At 38.2% G+C, this 22,438-nt stretch overlaps 1 long non-coding RNA gene across 2 annotated transcripts; it reads left to right on the top strand.

Annotated features, from left to right (window-relative positions):
* Positions 1-10,245: 10,245 nt before the first annotated feature.
* Positions 10,246-22,014, top strand: LOC136301233 (uncharacterized). Of its 2 annotated transcripts, none has more exons than XR_010723822.1 (3): positions 10,246-10,339; positions 14,357-14,434; positions 21,927-22,014. It is a non-coding gene; the product is annotated as an uncharacterized lncRNA (long non-coding RNA). The 2 variants fall into 2 exon arrangements; XR_010723820.1 differs by lacking the exon at positions 21,927-22,014 and adding an exon at positions 15,264-15,673.
* Positions 22,015-22,438: the final 424 nt, after the last annotated feature.

The raw sequence follows: 22,438 nt of genomic DNA, 5'->3' as shown, positions 1-22,438 counted from the left end.
AATTATAAAATGGTTTGGGTTAGAAATGACCTAAAAAAATGATTTAGTTCAAATCTCCATGCCATGGGCAGAGACACTTTCAACTATATCACATTGTTCAGTCAATCAAGTCTTGCCTCTGAGCAGTCTTGCAGATTTAGACATATCTTAAACACAAAGGATACTTGGTCAAATGTAAGGAAAACCTTCACGGACTTCCTTTTTTATATGTTTTTTGCTCTCAATTTTACTAAATATACAGGTCTTTAATGAGTGCTAATTGGGTATTAATTGCAAAAAGAAAATTTTGGATTCCTAAACAAAAGTCAGGTCATTCTAAAGAAGATATTTGCATGAAGTAATGCCATGAAAAATGTTTAGTTACATAAGTTATTCTTGCTATTTATTAGTATTATCATATGAGAAAAGGCCGAAGGATCTGGCACTATTTAGGTTGGAAAAGAGAAAGCTCAGCTGGATCTTATCCCCCTGTATAAATACCTGATGAGAAGAAATGAAGAAGGAGGAACCAGTTTCTGCTGACTGACCCAAGGTAATGGGCACAAATCAAAACTTATCAAATTCCATCAGAGTGCGAAAACACCCCGCTTTTGAACTGTGGGCATGCTCAAATGGTGGAAGACTTTGTGCAGAGCTTTTGCTGAGCAGTAATTTTACAGATAGAACATTACTGTGTTTTCAGTACTGTCTTTGTCCCAAATCCAAAATAAAGCACTACATGAGCTGCTATGAAGGATATTAATTTTATCCCAGCCATAACCAGCACATATCTCAATGATTATGTGATTATCATAGCATATACCTTCCCCTCTCTATTTATAGTGAGGCTTTCTTTGTAATACACATTGTAAAACCATGTAATAAGGACTTTACTGGAAGATTTTTTATTCCATGGATTAACTCTTCAGAAGGTTGCTGTCAGTTAAAAATGCGGCTAACAACAAATTTCACATTTTAACACAATTACATTTTAAAATCAAGAGAAATTTCTAGGGTAAAAATAAACATTGTGAATGAGAGTAAATGCATTCTTCAATTTTTAAATTCTGTGACTGCATATCTTAGTTTTTGTGTAGGTACTCTAAATTTGCAGATGCATTCAACCCTGCATAATCTGAATGAGAAGATTTCACTGCAGAAAATTCACTCTAGAAGAGTGAGAAATGGGAAAAGGATAACCCAGTTACATATCTTTTTCTCCACACTTTCCCTAATGATTTATATCGCCTCACTAAAAGAGATATACTTGTCAAGGACCTCCAGATTGAACAATGTGTGACCTCTTCTTATAACTGAAGAGGGGGAACAGGTCAGTCATTAGAGTGAATAAGACCCTCATTGAATTTAATTGAATCCTATTGATTTGCATAGAAGACAATTAGTTTGAATTGACTTTTATTGATTTGTGCCTAATTGGACTCAATTAAAACCCAGTGATTTGCATTGAACAAACTAAATTGCACTGACTAATTGGACTGAACTGAAGCTTATTGCAGTGAAGAGTGTTCAGAGAGATGAGCAAAAAGACTGTGATTGCTTTTAATAACACTCCTATGCTGCTGATGAGCGCCTGCTGAAATCTGAGTGAATGTCATTAAAGACCCTCTTTGAAAAACAGCGTTGTTTGCACGTGACTTGTGATTACCTTCAGCTGTTGGTTTATTTCATTTATATATTTTTTTTCTCTAGTCTAGGGACCTTGCCAAAAAGCAGGAATTCAATTTAATTACTTTAAAAGTGTTGCAACACTTTTTTCTCCCCCTGAAAAATCCATCTTGCAAATGTAACCCACGTCACAGGTGGCATTAGGAATGAGTCTAGCCAGACAGGGGTGTCATAAAAACATCCAGACAGGACCTGCAGACTTCTGTCTCACTTTCTCCATTATGCAGATGGTTCACTATGCTCATACAAACATCACCATCAAGTGACTTGCAGAGCAGGATAGCTTGACAGAGCACTGAGAACTCTGCTGAAATCAAAGAGTCTCAGATGCAGATGAAGCATAATGAATCCTGTAAGTAATTTGATGCCTTTGTTAAAATCATTGCATAAATTTTTAATTAAGATCACCAATATAGAGGAGGATAGCACTGTTCCACCAGAAATCAGTGATTTATTTGCTTATTGAAATTTTATAACATATAATGATGACAATCAAGGCTATGCAGATTGTGGTTGAATTTGGGCTGAAAGATGGTCCTCTTCAGCTTTCAGGTGGTTCTGGACCCACCCTGTTTTACTCAGTACACGAATACAGGAACCACAGCTGTTAGTAGGCATCACCACGGCTGGTACAGGAAGATGCCTCCAGATGGACAATTATTCAAACTGCAGAAACCCTGTAGGCCTGTGTTTTAGGATGGAAATCACAAAGTACAGCAGTGATGGTGGTGGTGATGGTCACTACATACCTCAATCTAGTAGAGGAGAAGATAATCCAACAGATAAAAGACCATAATTCTCTAACAGTTTGAAAGACCATAATTCTATGACAGTTTGGAAAAGAAACTCAGAATATAAATGCAGAACACAGGAAAGGAAGTGACTTCCTGGGACATGAAGACCAGTGTTTTTCTGTCCCAAGCTTGCATCATGTGTTCCCTTACATAAACCTATAGCTTCAGTATAAAATTCCCATATTTCTACCCATATTACTCTTACCAGAATATTCTTTAAGTCTCATTTCTTCCATGGGGATCAATGTCTAGCTTTCAGTATCTGTCTAGTCATAGCTACAGTAGCTCTGTAAAAACTTTGTGCTTTAGCAGTACTTGTCTCTCACTAATGTTTACTCCCCTGGCATATTTATAGATCCCAGTTATATTCCTTGACAGCCTTTGTTTTATTATGCTAAATAAGCCAAGTTCTTTCAGCACACTCTCACGAGGTATGGTTTTTCATTGCCTGTGTACAATCATTTGTCTCAATACCTACTCTTGCCTGAACTGATATTTCTTTTTTACTTACACATGAATGATCAGAACTGTTTAACAGATACAAAAAACTGGAGAGAGACAGAGAGAGAGAGGAAGAGAGAAAGAAAGAGAAAGAGAGAAAGAAAGGGAAAGAGAGAAAGAAAGGGCTAGAAGGAGAGATAAATTTGTTGGGATTCTGGCAGAGGGTAATGCCATGACAATTTAATTTGCCCAAACACTAAATGATGTCTGATGGTGATGGGAACTCCTGTTAAGAGAGTGGGTCCTTACATCAGTTTCTTCACCCAAATCAAGAAAGATGTCCCAAGCTACTGTTTTGCTCAGTTTGTACAAACCAGATGGCTCAACTGACATGAGAACCCCAGGGCATATGCAATTCTTGGTTGTTAATACCTTAAACATGTAAAAAAAAAAGTCTTGAATGTCTTAACTGCATACAAAAGACTGTCCTGTACAACCAGGTCTGCAAGAAAATATTCCTATTGTTTATGTTCAATGATATTATCTATACACAACGCTCCTGTAGCAGGAGTGATGCAAAAAATATTTAGCTTAGTTCACCCAGGAGTTCACGCAGCCTACCTAGATGTATAAACTGGTCCTGAGGAAACAGTAGCTGACTCAGGTGGAATTTGTAGTTTGAAATTCCCATCTGAACAGTGCCGGTAGCAAACAGTCCAATACTTAGTTCTAGAAGCTGGATCAGTCACCTAGTTTTGACTTTTGATGCTGTCTTCAGGCAATCCATTATGCCACCTGTGCAGGCACCTGTACAGAAACCTCTTGGACCATGCTGGCAGGACTCTGAGTGCACTGGCTGTGCAACAGGCACAGCTCTGAAAACAGATATCCCACTGTTATAACTGATGAACAAACTTAAATTTCATAATTCCAACTCACAACCTAAATCCCATAATCCTGTGACAACTGTACAGAATATCCCAATAGAGTTTTCATTGCAAAATGACACAAAGACTTTGGTATGTCTACATGAATTTAATCCTCTGATAAAAGGAACAACCTTTTTTATTTTTTTTTCTCACAATTACTGCACATTATCCATATTCATCCTTTGAGGAGATAAAACGACAGAATTTTTCTCAGTCCTACATGGCTAATGAATTATATAAAAGGAATGTTGCTATTAAGATCCATGTTCAAGAAGCACTTTTGTAAAGAAATATACATTTACAAGAGATATGTTGGTCTCCTTTGTTCATGCATTTCTTGATTAAAATATTGAATTTTCATTATAAAGCATGTTCATTTTTTTTAAAATTAATGCATAAAGTCTTTTGTTTTAAGTGACTTCTTATTTGAAAATATAGGGTAATTATTTATAGAGTCTATGACAGTGTATCAAAGTGACAATTCTCTGTGCTCAGCTTTGTAAGACCAGAAACCTCTGGGACTAATTCAAGAATGGAAAAAAGGGTACTATCTCAAAAAAGAAACCAATGATCTAAAAATCTTTTTGATCTAAGGATCATAATGGTCTATTGAGGGTATAACATCAATGAGAAAGAAGAAACTCTAGAACAGTTTTCTGCAATTGATTAACCACTTAGTAACCCTTCACAAACTTTTTATGAGCATGTCTTTAATATAACACAAATATATTTCCAGCACTGGTTTTTTTTCTAGATTTGCTTTGATGACTATTTAATTGTCATAAATGAATAATTTCAAATATCATCGATTTCTGCTTTTTAAATTCACATTTTAGGATCATATTTTGCATCACTGCCATTTATATTCACAATCAGAAACTGTGCATTTAGCAGCACTGTTTACTACATTACTGTAATTTCGCACAGGTTTTCTCACTACTGGAAAAGCACTTTTCCTGAGCCAATTTTACATTTAAATTAACCACTGTGTATTTCATTCTAATTTCTTAATTTCATGGCTAGCTTTTGCCTATGATTTTTAACAAAGTTAAGGAAGATGGCCATGATAGTGACAACCTTTTTTTTTTTAAATTTGGCATCCAGTTTCCTGTGTTTCACTGAATTTCTTTGATTTCCCTGGAAGAGGGTGCGAGTGTGGAGAGAAATCTTTAGATGAAGCCAGTTTTAGTACAGAAATACAACAGAGTAATTTTCATCCAGAGTTATTCCCATATATAGGATTTGTGTCTCATTTCCTGGAGTGTTGATTCTCGGCATTGAAAGAAAGCAATTGCAGGCACCTGACCACACGCATTAAAGGCTGCTTTTCCTTCGAATGAGAGATGAAAGCTTGTGATTTAAAACACATAAAAGGATTCAATGCAGGCACACTTGAGAAAGTCACAGAAGATTTGCCAGCACAGTATTATTTGTACTGTCTAGGCTACTATATAAGAGCATCATTACAAAGCAAAATAAGCCCAGAAGAACCCAGTCCATCTCCTGAGCATTCATTGAATGTCTATTTGATGATACAAGAGCACAATCTTGCAAAACCACACAAAAGAGTACTGGGACAAAAGAGCTTCACTTTGCCTCTTGAAAGGTGATGTCTTGATGCTCACCCTCCCAGAAAAACAATACCAGAAAAGCTGGACTTGCAAAATTATCTTTGGGTTTAGCAAACAGCATGGAAAACATTCAGGCGGGTTTTTTTGTCAGTGGTTGCCCTTCTAAGCCCCTCACCAAATCTCACTGCAGGGAGTCACTGTGGCCACAGGGAATACTCCAAATTACCTATAGACTCTTGACTGCATCCAGAATGTTGTGAAAATGCCCTTTTTTCTGTCTCAGTCACAATAAGAACTTTGTAAGGCTGGGTTATGGTTTTCTTTCTTTCTTTCTTTCTTTCTTTCTTTCTTTCTTTCTTTCTTTCTTTCTCTTTGTCTTGGTTTGGGAAGACAGGTATCTGCCAGGTAATTAAAAAAAAAAAAACAACTGGAGTTTCCTTTGGAATGGAGAGTGTAAACCCCCCCCCCCCCCCTTTTTTTTCTTTTATTCAATTATAAATTTACAATCAGAGGCTCTTAGGCAAAGATTTGGGAAATAGAAATAGCAGTTCTTTACTAGTATGCATTACAAAGCAAACAAACACAAAAAAAACCCCCCCACCAAACAACTACAGCATTAATAACAAACGACAACAGTACCAAGAACCTTGAGAGCTTTGTTTCACAAAACCCAGGGCAGTTTGGTTTTGGTGTCCCTGCAGGATCCTCAGAGCACCAAGCTGAAACAGTGGAAAAGTCCCGGGCTGGTAGCTGGGATGGCAGGGTGTCCCGGCAGGCAGGGGCAGGATGTCCCGGCAGCGCAGGGGGTGCAGGGTCACGCTGTAGCAAGGGGAGCAGCGCCGAAGAAGCCGAAAGCGAGGCAGAGCCTGGACCAGCTCCCGCGGGTGGCAGGGAAAACTCAGGATTCAGGCCGAACCGGTGATAGTAGATTTCCCAGGACTGGATCCCTTTGGCCACAATGAAACTCTTCCAGCCAGCAACAGCCGTTCTCTCTCTCCCTAAACGCCGGAAAAAGAAGAGCCCGCAGCTGCCTCAAGCTCTGTCTTTTACCTGCGTTATCTCCCCCTTCCACCTTTGTCCACCTCTTTGTTTCGGTTAAGTACTCTCAAGTATCTAACACTTGGTCTCCTTGGTAACTTCTGGGGAAAAAATTCTTTAGAGAAAGAAGGAACAAACCTAACCCCCAACACTCTTACTTTCTTTCTCTTTCTTTTTTTCTTCTTTCTTTCTTTCTCTTTCTTTCTTTCTTTCTCTCTCTCTCTCTTTCTCTCTTTCTTTCTTTCTTTCTTTCTCTCTCTCTCTCTTTCTCCCTTTCTTTTTTGTCTTTCTGTCTTTCTTTCTTGCTGTCTAATTGTCTTGCTTTCTTGCTTTCTCTTGCCCACAGTTTCATCTTGCTCATCCATCATATTTCAGCCTAAATTTATCTTTTTTCCTTCTGATGCACTCTGACCTCTGTGTCCTGGAAGATTCTCTCAACGTGCTTCTTTCACCTACCCTCCCTTGCTGTCTTCATAGCTTTTGTTTTCTGTGAATTTAAGGATCTCGTATCCTCCTAAGACATCACTCATATGCCCTGTGCCCTTTGCTACTCTCAGTCCTTGAAAAATACTTCTTCTTCCACCAAAATGGGGTAGAAAATAGGAGAAATCTGAAGCAGTTGTTTCTGTATCTTCTTTGCTTCCCTGAGGTGCAGGAGACTGAAAGAAAGAGACAAAAAAGAGGACTGCACATAAGAAAGGTAGATCAGCTTAGAGGGAGTAACCTGGAAGGCCAGAGGTCCTGTTCTGAGCTTTCAGAGAGCAAAAGGATGCAAGAGTGAAAGTAGGCAACAGCTTCTTCTGCTTCCTTATGGAGAAGAGAATGACCATCACCCATCACCATCCTGCTCACCAGCCTTGCTTTAGCTCTTTGAATGCCACTACAGTCCAAATAAGTAAAAGTTATTGGATATTCTAACTCCTTCTTATCAAGAGGAATGATCTTTCATAGCACGTACATGCTGGTCCCTGGAGCACTTAACACATTTGATTTCAGACTATGCGAAAGTCAGGCACAATTATCTTTTATGTGAAAGAAAAATTCACAAGCTCTGTCTATATTATCAATTATTAAACTCAGACAATTAGAAACACATTTAGCAGATCCTGCATGCATCCATTTCAGAGTCCCTGTATACCTGCTTCTACATGGGGAAAAAAAAAGATCTGAATTAGAACCTCCATTAAAAGGACAACTTGCCTTTAGCATTTTCTTAACCTCTAATTGCAGTGTCATCTGCCATAACCCCTCAATATAAATTTTTAAAGCGTATTTTCTTCCCTTTCTTATTTCATTTCAGGACACTTGGGAAAGGAAAGATTTCTGAGTGTCTCTTCAAAAGAAAAGCATAATAAGCTTTAAATTTAATAATGGAAAAAATTAGGTAAATAATAGTCAGAAATCATAGAATCCTAGAAGAGTTTGAGTTGGAAGGGACTTTAAATATCATTTACTTCCAACCCCCCTGCCATAACTGCAGACACCTTCCATGAGACAAAGTTGTTTCAAGTATAGTGTGTCAAAATATAAAAGTTAGCTCATGTTCTCTTTTTGGGTAGGACAGCTTCCTTACTTTAGCTAACCAGATGACAAAACATAATAGGTGAAAAAGGTATCTCTGGCTATAAAACATGTTGGCCCACAAAAAGGTCTATGATTTCTCAAAGAAAGGTAAGAGTCTTTTGACACCTAAAACTAGCAAAGAAAAAAAAAAAAAAAAAAGAGAAACTACATTGCACGGAGAAATTTTTCAAGTTAGAGAGCTTTACTGTAGCTCTAAGAGGAGTTCCCTGGTTTTGTATTTGAATGATGATGGACCAGAGAATGCCAAAATTGAGTGAAGCCAAAAAAACTTAAATAATTACCAGGATTAAAAAAACCCATTCAGCTTTAACTCTAAACTAGCTAGCATAACAGGATAGCTACTGTTTTCTAAATGCCTCTTGTTTGGAAAAGTTTTCTTTCCTAAGATCATACTTTCAAGCAAAGGAAACCTGAAAATCACAAAAATCTTGGAATAAAGTACTTCAGTGAAACTATTTGAATATAACAGGCAGAAAAGATCTATTTACCATGGGAAAGACAAAGAGATGTTGATGCTGAGAGGAGACAGTGATTCTTCTTGCTTCTAGAGAACTTCCCAGGTTCTTTGAAGGGAAGTTCTAATGAGATATGGATGCTGCTGTAGGTACTCAGCTTTCACCCCTTCAGCTGATTTTGTACTTTGCTCCAGGTGCTTTTTTTTTCTCTAAAGGGTTAATAGCTAATGCTTTATGTGAAAGGTAATTCTTTTCTTACGCATTGCTGCAAGTTTGCTCTTGCATTTTACTAAAAGGAAACTGCTGTTTCCTAACTGGGTCCAATTAGCCCTGCTGGGCCTGCTGAAGTGGCCAACTCTTATGCAACTTCAGAGCAGCTGAAGAACACCAGTCACAAAAGGTAAAGGCTGAAGGTGGGATGCACATCCCAGTACATCCAGTAAGACCTTGGGAAAGGGTGCAAGGCAACTAGTTAATAAATGAGACTATGTGCATGCATTTGTTTTATACATATTAGAAATATAAAGGTGATTACAAAAGAAGGAACAAACTCAGAAAATATAGTAGCTAGTTTCTAGTGCCCCCTTCTGCTATTAGTGATGCTCTTCTCTATGGCATAATTAAACCCATTGTGCACCTGAATTTGTTTTCATGCTGATCTGAATGTAATTTGGCTGGATTGTAATACAGCACATTAAGTCTGTTTGAAGACGAACGAGACTTAAATTGCTGAAACCTACACCTCAGTTTTTATTCTCTTTTTTCAGTTTTTGTTGGTTGGTTGCTTGTTTGGTTTGTTCAATTCCAATTTAGTTTTTCAGATGACGTGCACATTCTGAATGTTACCAAATCTTAATGATGTGTGGCTCGTGCTTAACCAGGTGCTTTATGATGTCTAAAGCAATAGCTTTGCTTTTGCAGCTCTGAAACAAAACTCACCTTTAACATAAAATATGGATTCAAGAGCATAGGGAAAGCACCAAAGGTTTAATAAACAGGTTTATACTTCTGATAACTTTTTTATAAAGTATCGGATTAAAACCAAACAATACACAAGCCAGACCCAAGTCAAACCTTTCCATTGGACTCTTCATTGTTATATGTTTGTACAAAGATTATTTGGTGGGCATATGTGCTGGTTTCAGCTAGGGTGGAGTTAATTTTCTTCCCAGTGGCTGCTATAGGGCTGTGTTTCGTATTTGTGTTGATAATACAGACATGTTTTTGTTATTGCTGAGCAGGGCCCACACAGAACCAAGGCCTTTTCTGCTTTTTGTACAGCCACACTGGGGAGGAAGTTGGGGGTAGAGGGGAGGTTGGGAACAGACACAGCCAGGACAGGTGACCAAATTGACCAAAGGGATATTCCAGTGACGTCATGCACAGTATGTAGAATGGGGGAAGGATGAGGAAGAGGGGGATTTTTTTTATGGTGGAGTTTGTCTTAGCAAATCACAGTTACACATGATGGGGCCCTGCTCTCCTGGAGATGGCTGAACACCTGTCTGCCCTTGGCAAGCAGGGAATTGATTATTTGTTTTTCTTTGCTTGTGTTCTTGGCTTTTGCTTTCCCTATTATACTGCCTTTATCTCAGCCCTTAAGTTTTTCAGCTTTTACCCCTCCAATTCCCTCCTCAATCTCTCTGGTGGGGGAGTGAGCCAGCAGCTTCTGGGGGCTTGGCTGCTGGCTGCAGTGAAACCACAACAACTTTTAATCATATAGAATGAATCTTATTGAATTCAACATACTTTTATTTTCAGAGGACTCTTCAACTCAACTGCTTCACCATAACAGCCATGTAAAAATCCTTCCTGGCTTCTTGGGAAAATCTGTAAGTGGATGCAAAGGATTTGAGGATTAGGTAAGAAAACTTGTCTTCTTTTCAGGGGAACACAGAACTTGGTCCCACCTTAAGTAAAGATGCAGCCTTCCTTTGTTGTTTTTACTGTAGAGATAGGATGGAGTTCAGCTTTAGTTAAAGATTCTTACATACCTGTAGGTGTCTGAACAGTATATGGAAATTCACTCTGCCCTGGATTATAAGGATAGGGTACCAGTCCTGGTTGCAAATCTCACAGCAGATCTATGTATAAAACATGGAAATGGATGCCTTGGATACACTGTGACCTTGCAAATGGAACTAAATATCTGTGTTTAGGGGAGAAAAAAGGGGAAAAAATCAACTCCATCCTGGTTAATCAGCAAACTAGATCTGTAATGGGAACTTGGACATCTTGCTCACATATAGGCTCAGTGTACAGAATCCTGCATGGAAGCACCTTGATTCTGAGCTAAATCTTAACTGACTGTGCTAAATGGGCAGTGCCTGTAGGAGGGTGGCTCACAAGGAACTATCACGAATTGAAGATCACCAATTACATTACAGTAATTAAACCCCAAACAAATAAAATAAAATAAAATAAAATAAAATAAAATAAAATAAAATAAAATAAAATAAAATATTGCTATATATATACAAATAGAAAAATTGAATATGCAATATAGGAAGTCTTAAGAAAATAAAATTTTTAACTACTATCAGTAATAAATTGTTATATAGATAGAGGCCATGAGTCAGGCATCTGAAGTCTGACTAATAAGGTTAGAGAGACTCTATTGCTTGCACAGTCCGGGAGCGTTGAGTGAGACATAAGAGGGCTGGAATTCACTGCTGCAAGTGTGTGTTACTCACAGGAACTGCGCTATTACTTTCACTTAGACTCTGACAGCCCCTGGAGTGATGCACTGGGGTAGAGGCTTTTTGGTGAATCTGTAACACTCTCAACAACCAGTTCATGTGTTAAAAGGACAATTCACAACTTATGGTAATATTTTTTTCTGAGCTGGAAGGATGTAGGCCTGATGTTCCAACACGGGTAACTGCATCTTTAAATTAGAATGCTCATTTATCTGGACCAGAGTGTTTTATTCATGGAGAACTTGAGTACAAAAAGCCTTGTGCTCCTCTCAGGAAACCATTCACACTTCATTAACTGAGCAGAAACCTTTGAGGATACACAGTTAGGTAAATTCCCATTTCCAAACAGAAGTCTGGGGTTTGTAAATTAATGCTGAAACTTCTACTAAAAGTAGCAGGTAGACAAAAAGTCCTTTGCACATTTGAAATTTTTCTCTTTATTCTGATCTGCAGTGTAGAAAATCTGGAAATAAATTACCCTGATCATGATAGATTATGATCTGTGGTACCTCTAGACAGCATTTGTTGCCTATTCATGCTAAATATACTGTAGCAGAATTAATTTAGTTAGTTTGTTTGCTTTTGCCTTTTTTTTCCCCCTCAAGGGAAGGCATGACCAGACATAAGTGATTTCATGACTCAAGACCCTCTGAGGAATTTAGAGGAGTGATTTATACCAGGGAATTTGAAGTTAATGGAAAACTACAGAGTTAAACCTGCTGACAGAGAGGTTCTGCTCCCATACTGTTATTAAGTTATCAGGAAGTCCTTTAAATTTTCAACAGGATGTGCTTTCTGATTGAGCAGGTTAGCATAAGAAAGACAGACTCTAATGAATCAATCTCCGTGTTTCTTCCTTGCATGGCAAATGATATAGATTTCTCTGTTGTGTTCACTTAGCTGGCTGAGCTGATTGCATTTTGGGTTGATGAACTGAATCTTTCAAAGCATTTAAATTGGAGGGGTAATGAGGGAGTTAGAACTAAGACTTCCATGCAACTCATAGCATGGTGAGAGTGTGGGTAGATGAAATAAAGGCTTCAAAAATTTTGCTGATAAAATTCTCACTCTCTTATTTGTTTCTGGGATTTTAGTCGATGCTCTCTGAGACTGGTGGCTTCCAGGCGTAAATTAATTCTCAAGATGCCTTTCTGAATAAAAGTAGAGATCATTCTGCATTAGTGGGTGTGGAAAGTCCTTTCCCACTAATCACAGAATCACAGACTATCCTGAGCTCGAAAGCACCCAGGAGGATCAATGAGTCCAGCTCCTGGCCTTGGGCAGAGCATCCCAAGAATCCCACCATGTGCCTGAGAGAATGGTCCAAACAAACATCTCTTGAGCTCTGTCAGGCTTGGTGCTGTGACCACTTCCATTGGGAGCCTGTTCAGTGCCCAACCACCCTCTTGGGGAAGAACACTTTCCCATTACCCAGCCTTAACCTCCCCTGACACAGCTGCAGCCATTCCCTCAGGTCCTGTCACTGGTGACCAGAGAGAAGAGATCAGTTCTGCCTCTCTGCTTCCCAGCATGAGGATGCTGTGGATTGTAATGGGCTCTCCCCTCAGTCTCCTCTTGTTACCATCAATATTTGTATATTAGAAACCAGGAACATCTTGGAACTGAGACATCCAGATATTAAATCAGTGGTCTAAAGAATCACTTTGCTAAAGAGAAAAGCAGTTCTTTGTTCTATGTTCTTTGACCAAGGCTTCTGACTTACCAGTGTAGTCAAATAATTTCCATTTACAAGGAAATGAACCTTTCCTAGGAAAAAGGTAAAAAAAAAGGTCATGTTAAACATTGCAGCCCTGTAACTTCTGTTAATAGACCTTCTCTCTCTGGTGTGAGAGGAACCTGGGAACAATTTGGATTCTACCAAGAGCGTTTTGATCTACTTGGCATCCTTGGGTTTCAGAGTTATGAGGAGACCAGCTGCTTTTTGATCCCTATTCGTTTTGTGTGGCTATTCACAGCCTGTGTTTTGAATAGCAGAGAAAGGCTATTAATGACTAGCTGAGCACAGGACCGCTGTATGGCAACCAGACTTTTGGTAGAAATCCCTCACAAAAATCTTCATTCGACATATATCAAGAACTGCTTTCTCATGCTATGAGGGCTAAAGTTTATGAAGCTATAAAATTAGGCTCTACTATTGAAAAAATACAGGACACTACCACTTTTTTGTCCCTTCAAAAACTGAAGGAGAAATTCTTCCTTGTCCCAAAAGTATATAAATCATAATTTTATGGGAAAGATACACAAACAACATGCCAAAAAGGTTCCAATGGGGCTAGGAACCATGGTTTAATCAGCTCAAATCTATTTCTGTTATGAGACAATATCTTTCAAAGAAAGAAAAGAAAACTGAAGTGCCCTCCAAATCTCTCATCCATATTAACGAAAAAAAAAAAAAGAAAAGGACAGGGGAAGCTGATGCTTTCATGGCCCTTTCAAAGGTCAGAGGTGTAGTGTAAATACTGTGTTAATACAACATCTCAGTTGAAATGATCCAGTAGTTCATCCATGTTTACTTCAACATGGTAACAAGGCAAACATCCAAAAGAAAGAAAGAAACAGCTTGAGGGATGCTAAAAATTTTAAACATTCCAATAAAATTTAAAAAGGACGGTCAAGGGCATTTTGAAAACCTAGAAAAGTAACAGCAGAAAAGAGGAACATTAAGACGCAACGATAGCTAGGTGGATGAGAGGGCAGACGTTTATGGTGTCAGTGACTGAAATAAGGAAAGAAACTGTTATTTGTTGAATTAACATTGTAGACTGGAAATAAAAATATTGCTGAGCCTTAAATATGACCACTGTAGTGTTAGACAGCATATTTTAAAAATACACTCAAATCTAATTATTGTCCAATAAAAGTTATTGGAGAAATCTATTATTTCTCCAATATTTATTGTTTCTTTTATTTTTTATATCCAGTGAAGCATTTTGCTTTTCCAATTGCTCCTCATTAATCACTGAGTTACACCACAGGATTTGACTTTGATTTGTCTAAATAACCACAGGCGATTCTCCCAAAACATTTTAATGGACAAAAGATGAAAGAAGACCCAAATATTTCAGACCAATATGGAAGCTACTGGGGAGGCAGAGACCAGGGTAAGAAATTTATATGTTTTTTAACACCAGAGTGATTTGTTTGTTTCTTTTATAATAGAGAGAGATAAAAAGCTATTGATGATAGCCATCACATTTCCACGGGTGTCAGGATGGAATGTGCAGAGCAAAGAAACAGGTAACACTTTTCTGAAGTCATTTCTGCTATGGTGAGATGTGCAACTAAAGGGTTTAACTTCGAGTTTCAAAAGCTTTTGATAAGGTTACGCATTTAAGATAATTGGTTACGGGTGATACAAATATTCCAGGAGTTAATGAAGTTCTTAAAACTCAGATGAAGTCTGCAGAGGAAACTCTTCAGGTTTGGACTGATATGGAAAAGGTGAAAATCAGGTCAAAGGAACAGAATCTGTTCCCACTTCATGGGAACCCTAAATAAAAGTCTGTGCTGTACTTTATGTCTTTACAATCTCAGGTGCCAAATGTTGAAATAGATTAATTTAAAAGGCTATATTTGATTGCTTATATTTTCAAGGAAGTGCCAGGTCCTGCACTAAGCTTACAAAAAACCCATGCAATACTGCAGCTTGAGATCAGAGTGGCTGGAAAACTCTCAGTGGAAAAAGACCTGGGCTTGCTGGCCAGCAATGGCTGAACAATGGCTGTTTTTCTGGCCAGATGCAGTATTTTGTCTGATTTGAAACACTAGGCATGTAGATTTATCAGTGATAAGTCCATATAGGTGATAGCTATAATTCCTCAAATAAAAACAAACAAACAAACAAACAAAAAATCCCCCAAAAAAACAAGGAAGAAAGTCAACCCCCGCAGATTTATTTCAATGTACTTATTAAATGTTCCAAACCCATGTCAAATTCTGTTATTTCATCAGTAAAGACTTATGAAAAAATATTTTTCACATGATCCTAATAATAAATTTCTACCATGAATATTAGCAAACTCTTTGCTCAGAAGTGATCTATTTTCTTTGCTAATCTGTTTTTCAGAAAGATAAGAAGACATACACCCATTGTTTGAGAAAAGTGTATCACACCCAAATTCTGCCTCTTCCTGACCTTCCAAGCCAGGGGAAAGAAATGCCTCCTTGAGTCTGACTTATCTCTCAGGTGCAAGAGCTGCTGCTCTGCTGTAGTTAGCTACACTTTTATCACAGGCTTATCCAGTAGGTAATTCTAATTTTGCACGTACAATGATTTCACCTTCATGAATAGTGATAAAGGCTTAAAAAGATTCTGAACAGTTTGATTAGGAATGCATCAGCTGGTGGATCAAAGATAAATATGACCAGCAGCTGAAACTGCCATTTTCAAGTCTGCTTGATCCTGGAACTTGTTTGATTTTACCTCTTGCTTTGGTGACAGGATTTTTTAATGTTAAAAAAATACAGAAAATTTACTTACATTTAACTGGTTTTGCTTCTAACTTTTTATTCTGCTAGCATTTTTAAAAAATATATGGACAAACTTTATGGCTTTCACAAAATTATTTCCTTGATTGAAGTATTAGGGTCGAAGCATAGTATATCATAATAGGTTATTAAATGTATAATTCAATCTGTCTACTGATACAATATATTACTTGATAATAGCAACTGCAACAGCAAAGTAGTAATTTGCATCAGTGATCCACAAATAACATGTGTTAAAAAATTAAAGATATTCAAGAATGGAGAACTAAAGACCTGGAGAAATGAAATAACACTCCAAAGTTAAGATGTGACTATAAATTATCCCAAAAAGCAAATGGAGCATGGAGTTCTGGCATCGTTGCTTCTTGGTACGCTTGTGACACTGCACTGTTCTTTCAAACACTGAGAGAATTAGTGAGCTTCCTTTAAGAAACAGTAATCTCAGGGTTTATAAAGGGCTGCAGTTCATTCCCCACCTGACCCTTTTATTTCCCCTTCTAAGACTTTCTTGGAAAGTATATGTTAAGAAAGATTTGATTCAACTTTTTTTTCTCTTTATTGCGATACTTGGATATGAAACAAACAGGTGGGAAAGTGGGTCGTTCTCATTTTTTCACGTAGGCCCCAATTTTTAAAGATAAGTATGAATAGTTGTTAACTTGAGTCACCTTCAACTGTAGCTGAACAATTAAAAATGTTTTTGTCAGTATTCCACACCCCAAACACAAGAAAATGTACTTTATATGAGAGTCAAGACTAATTATTCCCTCTGCTTCATTCTTTAACCTGTGAGTAACCACTGAGTGAATAGCAACTTTTTCTGCTTTCTGTCACTGAACATAGGGCTCTATCTTGGTTTTCCAGCCATATCTTCCTGCTGAGGTAAATAGTTCCAAAGGGTGTCCCTGGAAATACAGATGCTCCCTGTAATATCCCCTACACAGGCTGTCTTTTGTATTTCTGCATTTTCCCACATGTTGTACAAGACATAGAATGACTTCAGATTCTTTCCCAACTTGTTTTGTGTATGATCACCTTTCCACATGGAAAAAGAATGGGACAAAATGCTATGGATTTAAGTAAGGGTCTACCATTAGGCCTTACTTCTGGGAGGCAGCCCTGGCACAAAGACCTTACTGAAGATGCTGGGTGTGTCAGTCTAGGGAAATGCCAGCCCTGTGAAATGCAGAATGAGCCTTTTCTTGTTGCAGACAAACCAGGTCAGTGTTAACACAAGGGAAACATTCAAAGATGCAGCCCCTGTCTGCTTTGCATCTAAAGTAGCTACCTCTGCGCATGGTGCTGCTCTGCTCTCAGGTGTCCCCATTAGTTTCCAGTGTAATGAGAAAGGCAAGAAAACCTTACAGAAGGCAGAGCTAGTGGTGACAGCGCACAGCAATGCCTGCAGTATCTGCTCCTTTGTTAGGATCAAAAACTCTGTCCTGGCAATGTCTCATTCCTAGGACAATCCCCACAGCACAGGGAACCATCTGCTTGAGGTTTGTTACGGAGACCATGATCCAGTCGTGCCTCACTGCCGTGAGGCCCTTCTGTCCTTCTCACTCTTTACAACCAGCTTCACCTTCACCTTCTGTTGTGGCTAATATCAACACAAACTTCCCTCATTTCAGACCCCAGTGCAAGGAAGCAACAGTCTGCTGAAGACCTCAAAATATCTCTCTCATTGGCAGCTGGTGCTCAGATAACATGCAGTTTGGTTTAATAAGCTACTGGTGATTTATGAGTATACCCAGAATATCCAGAATTGTCACAGTGATAGCAATGAATAAATAATTAAAAGAGACATCAGCTAGGGCTCAGTGAATGCTGATTGAATATGCATATCTTTCTCAGCATTTGAAATTACTTCGCTTTTTCTCCATCAAGGAAATTTGTACTTGTATGCCCCTCAGAGAATCATAGAATCATAGAATGGTTTGGGTTGGAATGGACCTTCAAGATCATCCAGCAATGCCCCTGATGAGGGCAGAGACACCGTCCAGCAGACCCATCCACTTGCTCAAAGTCCCATCCACCCTGGCATTAAATACTTCCAGGGATGCAGCATTCACAACTTCTCCTTTGCCAACCTGTGCCAGTGCCTCAGCACCCTGACAGTAAAGAATTCCTTTCTAATACCTTCAAGGAATTAAGATAGTACAAGTTATTGAGAGAGATATTAAGATATTACAAGGTTGCATCTTGGTGGTCTGTAAGGTCCCTTTGCACCCAAGCCATTCTATGATTCTATGAATTCCCACAAACAAAATTTCAAAGGAGGAAATACAGAGCAACAGATATTTCCCTGTAACAACACCCCTAGCAAACAGTTTGCCATGAGTTTTGCATCCCTTGAGGAGACCAATGCCAATGGGTAATCCCACTTTTGGGAAGACAGAGTGGTAACCAGCCTGTTATCTACAACTTTATCTGTGTACTGTATCACAACTTTATCTGTGTATTGTATTAGTGTATTCCTGTGGGTCTGAGAGTGCCCACAGAGCATGAGCCTGCCTGGTGTCTGAAAGCTGATATGGTTTAGTACTAACTCAATTCCATCAATTCAAGTGTCTAAAGTCCAAGTAATCGAATGTTCTACATCCTTTTGGATTCAGGTGCCTTAATTCTACCCAAGTCCGACCTTAAAACCTATATCCGTTCTCAGAGCTGACTCCAATTACCCATAATGAGCAGGATGAAGCAAAATCTTTGAATTCTGCTTTGCTAAGCCAATGCTCATTTCTCACTCCCTGGGCAGAAAAACATTTTATTGAAGCATTTTGTCTTTGTGAAGCAAGTGATACATGCTCTGTGGCAACATATCCTTCCCAGGCTGGGAAATGCTAATTAACACTGATTCTTAAAAAAAATATTTTGTTTCATCCTATTTAACTATTAATTCAGATGCAATATTGAGAGGGAAATGAAAATGAAAGGGTTTTTTTTTATTATTTCTCTTTTTCTAATTTATACAAATGAAGGCACAATTAAGCAGCCTGAAATTTAATTACAACTTGCATTTCATGTAAGCAAACACATTAAAACTGAGAATGCTAATCCTTAATGCAGAAATTGCCATAATGGAACAGAAAAAATCCAAGTACAAGTAGCATAGCATAAGCTTTTACCACTGTCACTTTGCACATGGTCACAGAAATGTAACATGAACAGATTATGTTTCTCATGTGGCTTGTTAGCAATAGGACAAGAATGGAACAATATTGGCCATATTCTCAGCTGGCATTTATGGCATCCCAACTCCACTGAATTTTTTAGTTTTTCTCAGTTTTCACCAAATACATGTGTTTCCTGAGGGCCAGCCAGGGCACTTGAATGACACTGATTTACACTGACTGTGAATCAGATTTTATAGATCCAGAAGCCCATAGATTTTCTTGGGAAAAAAAAAAAAAAAAAAAAAAAAAAAAAAAAAAAAAAAAAAAAAAAAAAAAAAAAAGAGGCAGTAGTTGCTTTTTTTAAATCCTAGATTTCTCAGTAGTTTGCAACAGCAGCTCCAAACTCCTCTTTGCATTTGGGATCTGCATTACAAATACTCTTTGTAGTCATCTGCTACTGGTCAAGCAAATGAGATGGACAAGAGAGGTATTAGTTCCTTTAATTTTTATGATTGTGCTCTTTATAAGTTATTATTCCACCATTGTCACTACAATATTTGGATGCCTGCAAACAGAACCTCAACTGATGTGACTAATGTTGGTCATGGGGAATTCATTCTCTCTTGTCATTTCTCCAGGAATAAAACTGAGTTTTGTTTGCCTGTGTTTCATGTCCACACAGATTTATGCTACTGTAAACGTTTTAAAAATAATTAGAAATCCCACAGTGAAGATGGCGGATCAGCCATAAAGGTGTGCAGAAGATACTTTGCTGTACAAGATTTCATTCTTTCTCTGAGAGAGAAAAATCTTCTAGGATTTATTTTCTTTAGCTCAAGTTTATTTTCACATTTCTGAGGAGAAAAAATGTTGGCTGAAGTATCAGGCCAGTGATTTTGGTGACCTTTTTAATACCCAGGCAGCACACTGCAGCATTGCCCTGGGAGCGCAGGACAGTCGTCACTTTAATTTTATTGTTTATACAAGGTAAGAATGCAAAGTACAAAGAGAGGTCACTATCCAAGAGAAACCTTCAGGCCCATGGAAAAACAGAGAGCAGACTCCCTAGATACCTTTTCACTGAAATATCTTCCAGGCCAAAATATCCACTTAAACTGTTTCTTTATTCTCAGAAATCATTGAAAAGACCCCAACAAGCACTTCCAGAAGAGGAACCCTTAGCTAAACCCTTGTCTTGGAAGGGTTTTCAGAGTACACAAAGCTGCCACACAGGTTGTGGTACTGTCTGACAGGTTCAGCTATGTCACTTAGGTGATGACATCATGTAAAACTCTGAAGAACTCACAAAGGCTGGAACGAGGATTTTTCCAGCCTAGTCTCAGTCTGAGCTAGTCTAGCTAGTATGATTTTAGCCTGTTTTAAACGTAAAAACAGTTCCCTGACTGTCAGATTAGTATTGTCCAAATTGTTTTAGCCTAAATAATTTTAGTTCATCTCTGAATGTCATCATCTGTGGAGAGGTCTAGCAAACCTGAGTAGTAATTGCAAAAAACATATCATGTCTTTCTGTTCATTGAAGAAGGAGAAGGTGATGGTGAAGTTTCACTTTTTCTTGTAACCAATGGAAGAAAGCAGAATGTGTTAGGAAAGTGTAAAAGTATACCCAGGAACCTCCTCAGATTATGCAGTAAGAACTTCTTCACTATAAGCATCATGTGAAGACAGGTGGAGAGCTTGGGATATTGGTAATTTATCACAATCCCTTCCTCCTTAGGAATTGCAGGTAACACTGACCATGGCAGTCAGGGAGACACTGCAAGGCCAAGGGTAAAAACATAACAAGAAAGGGGGAAAATAATAGAGTTTTTCTAAATCAGTCAGTGATTGTATAGTAATTTGCTGGCCTAATAAGAATGGTAGTATTTCCTCTTAGAAGGTTAATACATTAATTACACTAAAAGCAATTTCCAGCTCTGACAACCAGATGCCATAACAAGATTTTCCTTGTAAAAACAGGAGGGATTTATAAGCTGCTTGATCTCAGGCAGATTAAAGACCATGTACAATGGACTTGTAGAGATCAAGGGAAGGATTCCGTTACCTAAACACAGGCATTTAATGCCCTTTGAGACATCCTGCCTGGTTTACAGCTACTGTGGTTTATGGATTTCCCATAAATTCTGTGTCATTGCTGCCTGTTCATACACAAATGATGTCCTGACTGCAAAATCAAAGCGGTTTGTTTGCAGAAGGACCTGAGCATCTAGAGCCACCAAAGATAGTTCTGCACATCTTAGGATGGAGCTGTGCACTGTTCCATATGCTAACTGCTTAGGCACAAAGGAAATCCATCATAACCACCTTTTTTTGCCAAGTAATATTGCTTCAGTTACTTTGACTGGAAACTGTATTTTTATTTGCTCCTCTCCTTTGTTCCTGACAGAATTAAAAACATTCTGGGGGCTTAATGTGCACAAGGTGTCAGTTTATTGAAAGGCTTTTATCCTCGTATTTTGGAGTTGGTAATTACCTCTCACGAGTGAAACAAAAGGCAAGCCACTGATCTGGCTGCCTTTCACTTCCCTTCAAACTGAATGTGACTCCAGACTGCTATGTTCTTGGCAAGGATTTTATTAATACAGCAGGTTGTTACTAACCAATGTTATTTGCATGATACAAAATTAATAAGAAAAGTCTGTTCTAATTTATAAATATGCAATTATGGTTAAACAATTTAGAAGCTGAGGCCTTTCAAGGTTCCCAATGGGTTGTTATTTTTACAATTCTAGTCCATACAGAAGAAAAAGTCACCGATCTGTCCTCTGATGAAAAAATGCCATTTGCTTTATTCAAGTGGGAATTGTATATATATTAAAACATGTTTTTGGAATTTGTTCAAATTAATTATTATGAAAACAAGTGAATTTGTGGAATAGCTTTTTTAAAAAAAGTGCAGTCACCAAAATACCCTAATTACTTTCCAAGACCAAGTAATCTGTCTCCAAATAAGCAAAAGGAGGGTGTAAGCTTCATATTGCTTTGTACAATACCCCAGATATTAAATTCAAAGAGATCAAAGCTCAGAGAGAGTAAATAAGGCCTCTTGCCCTATGTCCCAATCTGCTCCTCTTTGAAAGTCTGTATTTCCCATCTCTATTTTACAGGCTCTTCTATGACTCTGATCTCCCGACTTCCTGCCTGCTAAAGGTCACAGTGCTCCCTTCCCTGACTCCAATATTGAACTTAATTCATCCTGACTCCAAGCTGCCTGTCTTTGGCCCCTTTATATGTGATAATTATATTTCCTTTTTTTATCTATAAATGAAAATATGTTATCCAAACTTTGCTCTTATTGAGGTCTTTTTTTTATTCTATCTAATGACAAAAGGCTGTCATAGGACTCCAAAGAAGGAGGATGTGTCCAGTATAAAAGCACCGCAGGTTATTTCTAGGCCATTGACTGTAACTGCTGGATTGCATCCACACACAGTGTTCTTTCACAAAATTTTGTTGTTATTAAGTTTGTTAGAATAGTTCATAGGGGACAGAAGCCTAGGCCACACAGTTTAACAACTCCTACCATACACATCCTGTGGCCTACATACAGGAAAGTCATCAGTCCTCAATTGCCTACTCAAGGTTTGTTTGAGATGCCCAGACAAGAAGCTCTCCCATG

The sequence above is a fragment of the Chamaea fasciata genome, unplaced genomic scaffold (assembly GCF_029207755.1).
Source record: "Chamaea fasciata isolate MVZ Bird 193981 ecotype frontalis unplaced genomic scaffold, bChaFas1.0.hap1 SCAF_1, whole genome shotgun sequence".
Classification (NCBI taxonomy): domain Eukaryota; kingdom Metazoa; phylum Chordata; class Aves; order Passeriformes; family Sylviidae; genus Chamaea; species Chamaea fasciata.
Note: the sequence above shows the minus strand (reverse complement) of the source record. Positions and strands in the feature narration are given on the sequence as shown.